This window comes from Dasypus novemcinctus, chromosome X, assembly GCF_030445035.2.
Source record: "Dasypus novemcinctus isolate mDasNov1 chromosome X, mDasNov1.1.hap2, whole genome shotgun sequence".
Lineage (NCBI taxonomy): Eukaryota > Metazoa > Chordata > Mammalia > Cingulata > Dasypodidae > Dasypus > Dasypus novemcinctus.
Window position 1 is genome coordinate 44,750,048 of NC_080704.1, and position 9,464 is coordinate 44,759,511.

General features: G+C 40.1%; 1 pseudogene; it reads left to right on the forward strand.

The window, feature by feature from the left end:
• The first annotated feature begins 276 nt into the window (after positions 1-276).
• Positions 277-799, forward strand: LOC101435861 (achaete-scute homolog 3-like; annotated as a pseudogene).
• The last annotated feature ends 8,665 nt before the right edge of the window (positions 800-9,464 follow it).

Consider the following 9,464-nt stretch of genomic DNA (forward strand, 5'->3'; position numbering starts at 1 on the left):
GGAATCACAAGAATTGCAATAGACTTGAAAGGGGACTAAATTACTCGCAAGGTGATTCAGGGTTATATAATGTTGTTTCTGCATACCATTGAGAATCCTCTCTCTTACTATCCACAGAATATAGTAACACTATCTAGTTTTCTAAAAAGGCTCAGAAACTATTCATCAAAGCAGAAAAGTCTTTAAACATTGACCTTCGAGAAAGTAGATATCTACTTTCTTCTGATCTGGCCATATTAATAAACTTGGTTATGTTTCCAGGTTAAAGAGGGAATAATGAACAGTGGAAGCTACTCTAATCTGCCAGACAAACTGCCTGTATTCTGATTCTGAGCCAGTCCTTCTATCTGGACTCCATGGTCACTTTGCACCAATACCCCGAGACCCCAGTGCTGTCCCTTTACTCTGAAGAGCTGTCTTTACTTCCTTTTTCCAGTGATTCCCTGATTGTGGAAAATTATAGTGAACCCTGTGCTTTCTATTTTCCAATGCCTCATCCAAATTACAGGTATGAATAATCCTATGGGCAGCCTTTATCTGGAAAAGGAATGTGTGAGAAAGGCAGTGGGTGAAATGTGTCAATGAAAACTATGCCCAGATCTGACATCATTTGCCAGAGGAGTATTTGGAGAAATGACTCAGCAAAGCAGAAACCCTCAGAGCTGCAATCAAGTATATTAATTACCTGCAGTCTCTTCTGTACCCTGAAAAGGCTGAGTCCAAAAGTAACACTGGAAAAGGTCCTTCCATAATGGCAATGACCAGCTGCTACACCGACCCCATATTTAGAATATTTTGATTCAGTGTTTCCAAAAAGCTACAAATAATTTCACAAAAAGGGTCTCTTATGGTATCATTCAATAGTTTTTTCTGCATGTGATTTCTGTGTGGGCAGGTAGCACAAATGCTAACCTGTGCTAGATTTTATTTACCCTGATTTGAGATGCACTAAACATTACCTTATGTAGATTGAGAAGCTGCTCCTTAAACTTTGATCATCTCTTTCAGGACTTTACAGGAATCGGGTGTTCTCATCCTGCCCTTCTCACACTTGACCAGAGCCTCAGCTGTGAGAAGCTCTCACAAAAGCACTGTAAATTATGACTAATGACTGCTCAATATTTGTTATGTGCCTTGCAGAGCCTTCATGTTAAGCAGTTGCAATGAACCTCAATTTAAAGAAAAAAAAAAAGCGAATGGAAATTTTTAATGTAATGGTATTGCGTAAACAACGGGGTTTTCAGGAACTAATCAAAGTCATGAAATAGGGATGGAGGTATAGCCTAATATCTCGCACTGAACCGAATCTTACGTTTCAGAATCTGTAGCATTTTGGGTGTATCCATGCTGAATAGGTAATATTCTATAACAAGCACCTCTGTTAGAATTGTATACAGAAATTGTTTTACCCTGTTTCAGGTAAATTTTGCTGCATATCAAATCACTGGCATTAGTGGGGTTTTTTGCTGTTGTAACAAATGACCACATCACTTCATGGCTTAAAACACACCCATTTTTTAGCTCATGGTTCTGTAGGTCAGAATCCAGCACTGCATGAGATGGTTGGTATCGCTGGCTTTCTGGGGCACATCATCTTTCATCCTCCAGAAGGGTAGTTCAGGCTAGTTCATATGTTTGCCAAAGAGTTCCCAGCAGGAAGAGGATGAATGCCTCAATGCTCAAGTTGTTTACTAATGTCACATTGGTCAAAGTAAATGACATGGCCAAGCCCAAATTCAAGGGATGAACAAAAAGACTCCATCTTTCGAGAAAAGAGCTGTAAAATAATTTATGGTCCCTTTTTGCAATCTACCACACACCTCTAGGTAATGGCATATTTACTGTGAGCAATATTCGATTCAGTGAAATCCTGATACTACCAAATTGTTGGGTAGTCCCTGGAACTTCATTTTAATGGGATTTGACTGGTGGTAATAATTCCCACATAAATTATACAGCAACATAGCTTCTGACTTGCAGTATCATGCTAATCACCTTGCTCTTCAACTTCAGTTTGGCTGGGGGAAATGTGGACTCACAGCCCAGTGAAAATTGCATATACTATTTATGTATGTATGGATTTGTCATTTGATTTGATGATATGGATTTCTTATTATCTTTTTGGCATTAAGATGAACACTTGAAAACACCCCAACTAAAAGAAGATAATAATCAAAAAGCACTTTCTTGCCTATCATGCTGCAGGCTGTTTAGAGGAGACACAAACATTTTAATTCATTGTGCTGATGGGAAAAGACTCACAAATAGTAACTACTAAAGAAGATGATTTAGAGCCAGCCAAGACAAGAAAATTATGGAAAGCAGCAAAACACTTACAGAGAAACATGGTTCCGCTCTCAGGTGGTAAGAAAGGGCTTATGGGAAGGTCCATCAATGCCAAAAACCATCCTGAAAACAATAAACAATTGACTACAAACAGTATCAGGCGACTCCCTTGGATCCTGAGCTGTGCCTGAACATGTGAATGAATTAGGTCCTCTTGTTCAAGATGCAACTATCAAGTGAACGAAACAGATCACACCACAGTGTATACAGTAGGATGATATTTGTGTAAGTGTATAATAATAATGACTAATATTTACTAAATCATTACTATATGCTAGGTGTGGCTCCAAATGCTTTACCAAAATGAACTCATTTAATCGCCACAATAATTCCTGTGAGGTAGGAGGGACTGTTATTATCAGAAAATTTAACCAAGGCACAGAAAAGTTAAGAGATTTACTCAAAATTACACAGCTAAAAAAAACAGCAGGGAAATGGACTTGGCCCAGTGGTTAGGGCATCCGTCTACCACATGGGAGGTCCGCGGTTCAAACCCCGGGCCTCCTTGACCAGTGTAGAGCTGGCCCATGCGCAGTGCTGATGCGCACAAGGAGTGCCCTGCCACACAGGAGTGTCCCCCGCGTAGGGGAGCCCCACGCGCAAGGAGTGCACCCCGTAAGGAGAGCCGCCCAGCGCGAAAGAAAATGCAGCCTGCCCAGGAATGGTGCCACCCACACTTCCCGTGCTGCTGACAACAACAGAAGCGGACAAAGAAACAAGATGCAGCAAACAGACACAGAGAACAGACAACTGGGGGAGGGGGGGATTAAATAAATAAATAAATCTTTAAAAAAAAAAACAAAAAACAGCAGAGCAGGGATTTGAACCCAGACAGACTGGCTTGAGAGCCCGTGGTTGCAATCACCATGCCATTAGATGTGTGTGTGTGTGTGTGTGTGTGTAAATATGGAAAGGCACACACAAAAAGTCAGTAGTCATTTCTAGATGGTGGGATTACAGGTGATTTTATTTTTGCTTCTTTAGTTGCATTTGCTAATTTTTATAATGGCAGTTCTACTTGGTAATAGTACTAAAGACTCTTAAATTTCATACAATTATCTGACTTTTTCCATACTCTAACTCATATTTAAGAAATTCTCTGCAAGCTGAGTGATCTGGTCAATGACAAAACTCTTTCCTCCCTTCTGTTTTGCCAAGCTGTGTGTGTGTTGGCATTTTGTCCTCGTGTTTGTAGACTCATAGTTGAACAATGGTAGTCACAACTCCACATATCACAACCTTATTCAAGGTCAAGAAGCAGTGCTGACGTCCAAAAAGTAAACAAACAAAAAGGCTTTGATATTGGGTGACTTTCCTTTTATCAGAGGAGCTCCCTAGAAGAATTTTTTTACATATTATTGGGCCAAACTGGGTCTCATGTCCATTCCCAGTTGCAAGGGAGGCTGGTACATTGGATATAAGATTTCCAGTGGATGGCAGCAAAGGAGAAGGGCCTTGGGAATGACAGCTGGGTTAACCAACACCAGGGTCTGCCATAGCCCATGATTAGTAGGAAATGCATTCCCTTTCCTGAGGTGATTCAGCTGAGTTCTGTAAAGAGTGACAGTCAATACCCTAGTCAGGAAGTCAACTACCACTGACACTAACTTGCTTAGAAACCTTAGAAAAGTCATTTCCCCTCTCTGGGTCTGTTTACTTGGCTGTCAAATAATAGTACTATACTGGTTGATCAATAAGGGCCCTCACATCATGATGCCTAATAACAGTAGGAATCAATGGACCCTACAAATATTTATATTGTGGGGCAACTCTTCAATCACATTCATGGAAGAGCTTCCCTTCACCTGCCTGGAAGGGAGAGCAAACAATGTATGTGCATGATCAGGAAAGAGTGAGCCCTGTGAACACAAAATCTCTATTCAGAAGAGACAGGTGGACTATGAGTGTCACATTTGTGAATGCTGATCTTAAGTGAATCTAAGTTTCACAAAAATAATGTCAGTGTTGAGATCCTGAAGTCCTGAAGATGACCAGGTTTGCTCAAGAACGACAGACATTTTAGAAGGTGGCAACCAGTTACTTCCTTTGGAAGCCATAAAGGCTGATTATTTCAAGCATGGTGTTTCTCTCTAATTGATCATCACTTGGGTTGAAGTGTGTGTGTTTCTATGGATGAGGTCACTTGCTTTTTGTAGTAAACACTGGAAGTGACCTGCTCAAATTCTGTCCCCTCTCTTTCTCAGCTATCTTCCTATACTGCAGAGGTTAGAAAGATAAACTCCATTTTCCTAGATTCCTCGGGGGCTTGGGTTTTAGATGGGAATTTTAGGTTCTTCTGACTCAATAAATTCATGTAAGTTCTGTAAAGCAGAAATGAGGTAGAGGCCATGGTCCTGTGGGGTTTTGTTTTGTTTTGTTTTTGTAGACAAGTATGGTGGTAGAAATGTGAGGTTCCCATGTCCATTCTCTTGGCTTCTGGATGTTGAGAGGTAATGGGTCCAGGGACACTGGCCCCTCCTTGATTCTGGTTTCCTGACCCCTGGAGAACAACTATAATGCTCTGTTCTTGAAATCAATATTCCAGAGGTGGGCTCAAAGCTTGTACTTCTCTGGTTAGTCGGTACTGTATAGTTTCATGAATCACAAATCATTCATGGGGTTGTGGATTAGAACCCACTCCTCCAGTCCCCAATTCCCTGTACTAAGTGCCTTCTTTTGCATAATGCTTGCAGGGATTTCTGCTTCCTTCAATGAACCCCAACTGTTACTTCTTCTGAAATACCTATCAACTTAGCATGTATACTGATGCCAAAATAAAAAAAGGAACTCTTTGGATGCCAGCATTATTTAGACATTTCCATATTCTGTGATATAATAGCTATGTTTCCACCCACCTTCATCTTCATCCTTGCTGCATTTTAAGCCAAGCATAAGTGGAGGCATAATGGAGAGGTACCACACAGAGAGGCAAGTAGGAATCTTCCATCTGGATAATTTCTTCTGAACCTCCAGGAACGAGTGCTCTAAAATGAAGTTCTTGGTGATAAAGGTTTTATGGGTTAGAATTTGCTGCCGCATTAAGAAACTAGCACCCTCACCATCTCACATCGTCAATTACTTTTTCTAAGTTCTTGCTGACTTCTAGTTAGGCAAAATCTCTCTGGAACTTAACTCAAGGTGAGATATATATGAGATGCTTGGTTTTGAGGTGCTAAGTCACTCCTCAAGTCTGGTGTGAAAAACCAGGTGTTCACACTGTACCTCTATCTGTGATTTTTTTTTCTCTCTGGCTCCAGATTTCAATAAATAAGTGAAATCCAGTATGTGTTTCTAAGAGAGAGAGCCCATCAAGGAAAGCAGAGCATTTCTAGATGACTCAGAAATGTGTAATGTGAGGGGCTAAAAGAACCACAGGGGTCATAGATGGGCCAAGAAGCCTCATTATGAGTGACAGAGGTCCTTGCTATGGAAACACACCAGGGGTGAGATGCCTTAGGAATAAGTTCTTTTGATATTTGAAAGCCAGATGCTTTTGAGTGGGTTTTTCCAACACATCTCTACCTTCAAACATATTTCACTTTGGAATAAATGCTTTCATAGAGAGGATCTGATGAATTAATAAAAACTAAAATATCTTGTTAGAATGAAACCATTAAAACTCACCATATTTACACTTGTCTTTTTTTTCCCAAAATCTGTAGGGAAAGGAAAATTATATGGGCTATGTTTAGGGTTGTAGAAACTGCTATCAAGATTTTATCTCGGACAAGAGCTTGATAGTGTGAGAAAATGGACATACTTGTACAGTTTTGGTACAAGATTTCTGTGGGGCAATCTGGCAATCTGCATCAAAATTTAAAATGGGCATTTTTTGATCCAGAAATTCAACTTGTAGAAATGTATATTAAGGAGAGAACCAGGCAACTGTAAAAACACATATGTCCAAGGGTGTTCACTGAAGGAATCTTTATAAAATATAAAAGGTGGAAATAACCAAAAGATTTGTTGGTGAAAGATTGATTTAATAAAATATGGTGGGGCCTTCTGATGGAATATTACACTAGATCAGAGAATTTAAATGTTTTAACATAGGTATCTATAGTAAATTGGGTATTGATAAAAGCTGTTTAGAGAATGCTTTGTATATTCTTCATATTTTGAGTTATTTGTATATTCTGCTGCCATTTATACTTGACTCATGACAGATGCTTAATAATATTTAGTGACTTAATTCATGTAAATCTATCTAACTTTATTAATATATGCATCATACGTGTTGGAAGGATTCATGCCTATCTGTTAACTGTCGTTATTTTTATCATCATTGGGTGGGGATGATGCTTGAGGCCATTGTGGAGATTATTAGAAACAACTTTTTCTTTCTAATTTCTCGGTGTAGTTATTTGAATTTTTAAATAAGATGTGCTATTTTATAATTTTAAAATTGTATTTCTCTTTTGAAACAATATAGACTTTTCAAATTTTATAGCAGACAAAGGCACCTAGAGCATACTAGCATTCTACCAAGCAAATGGAATAAGGAAAACAACCCAACAGAAGACTAAGAAAATGGTATGAATAGTCAATACACAGAATGAGAGAACTGAAAAGACAACAAATTATGTCAAGATGTCAAATTAAAATAATGGGGTGTCATTTTTCTGCCACCAGAATGGTAAAACTTAAGTCTGATAATTTCACAGGTTTTCAAGGAAATAGGGCAAAAGGAACTCTCAATCACTGCTGGTGGAACTGTAAATTTGTACAAGTACTTTGGAGAGCACCTGGAGAAATGGAAACTGTGCGCGTTCTATGACCCAACAATTGCAGTAAGTGTAAACCTCAGAGAGAATGTCACACCTCTCCAGAAAGATACATACACAAGGATATTCACTGCAACACTGTTAGAACACAAAATTTTGAAACAACCTCAATATCCACCAGTAGGAGCAAAGGCACAAAAATGTGGGATAGTCATAGCATATACCACAGCATTAAGTGGAATAAAGATGAATAGACTGAAAAACTGTTGACTAAATAAAGCAAGTGACAGAATGGTGCAACACAATACCACTTATATAAATTAGAAAAACACACACATTAAAAGCTTCTATATGTAATCCATGAGAGTATGTAAATGTGCTGTCTTAGGTTGAATTCCCCATAAGCAGACCCTGAGATGAAAAGGCATAAGCAAGCAATTTCTGAAGGAAGAGCTACCCCTAGAAGTCAGTGAGGGAGTGGGAAAGCGGGATAAAAAAGTGAAAGAAGCCAAGCAAGGGGTGTGATTTCAGACCAAGTCCTAGCCTGGCCTGATCCAGAAGGGGGATGTAGGACTTCTTCTGGACCATGTTGGAGGATATACATGTAAATGTCCAGGCACTTTGGGCTCTGTGCATGCAGGTGAAGTGACTCCAGGAACCCTGGGCTGTCTCCAAAGGGAGTCTTCCTTATGGGTCTTCAGCAGCCAAGGCCCCCAGAAGCCAGGGAAGGGACACATGGAACTGGTGAAAGGGAACCCAGAGGGGATCTGGACGAAGTACCGACAGTGTATTCTCTAGGTGCAAAAAGTGGACTGGAATGATATTTCATACAATCATGATTGTCGTTGAGAGGTGGGGAAGGGAATGGTGTCTCATTTATACTGTTTAATTCATTTTATTTTTTACAGACAGATGAAGCCAATATAACAGATACTAATAATAGCCAACTCTGGGTGATGGAAACAGAGGTGGAACCAGGGTCTCTGTATATGTACCTAAGCTGGGCATCAAATATATCCAGGCATGGCTGATGAAGAATTGAGAGGGGGGTCCCCAAACCTGATTTGCAATAGGAACTAGAGACTTTCTTAGGAGAATCCAGAGCTTGAATCTGTAGTACTAGCACAGAATCTGGCACATTGTAGGTGTTCAATAAATAGCTAATGAATAATGAAGATTTAGGCCCCCCTAAAAGATTTTACACAAAGGCTAAAGGGGCATTCCTCCCCCCCTCCCCTTTGCTGCAGACCACAACTTAACTTTGGCACTTTGAGAACCTTATGCATTGGTGTCAATACCCAGCAAAGAATGTGACTTTGGGAGGAGCAAACATGCCATACACACCCAGTAGGCACCCTCTGTGCACTTCCAGAAATATCCCAGGTAGGGGAAGCAGGTAAGGATAGTATTTTGTTAGTGGCCTAAATACCTACTATATTAGTTTGCCAGACTGCTATGACAAATACCTCATATAGGTTGGCTTCAATGACAAACATTCATTATCTCACATTTTCAGGGGCTAGAAGCTCAAAATCCAGGCACCAGCATGGCTATGGTAGCCGTCATCCCTGGGGTTCCTTGGCTTGCACCTCTGCCTCCTATCACATGGTGATCTCTCTCTTTCTGTCTGCTCTTCTCTTTTCTGAGGACTTCTGGCTTCTGGCTCCCCATGGCCTTCTCTGGCCTCTCTTTATATGGCCTCCAGTAAAAAGGATTAAGACCCACTCTGATTTAGTTGGGCCACATCTAGATAGGATCTTAGAAGATCCTATTCACAAATGAGTCCACGCCCACAGGAATGTAGGTTATGATGAAAAATAAGTCTTTGTTGGGGTACATAATTCAATCTATCACCCCTTAGAAGCAGGAGTAAGTTAAAATTGAGTTCTTTGGCAGGTGATGGAAACACTTGAAAATTAGATTTGTGGTGATGGTTGCTACAACTCCGTAAATATGCTGAAATTCATTGAATTGTACACTTAAAATAGGTAAATTTTATGGTATGCACATTATACCCCTATAAAACTATTTTTTTACAAAGTAGAGTTGTTTGTTCTTAAGGAGACTTTAGTAAGTGGCAGAGCTCAGATCCACGGAGAACCTGTGGCTTCCGAAAAGAACTATCTGTGCTTTTGCCCCACAATGTGACTTTCTGTGGAATAAACTCAGAAGAGTTGTTAATACACCTGGCATGCCACAAATGTGTTACAGCTATGCTGAGATGTTATTGATCCTCACAGTCCTTGGGTGACTGCTGGGGTCTGTCTGGGGCACAGGTACTCCTTTGCTAGTTGCCCCTGTCTAAGAGCATGCTCCTCCAATTGTCTCAGTGTTTCAAGCAAATATTATAATTTTTCTTTGGGTTCCATGGTTAGAAGGCACTCCCCTAAAGAA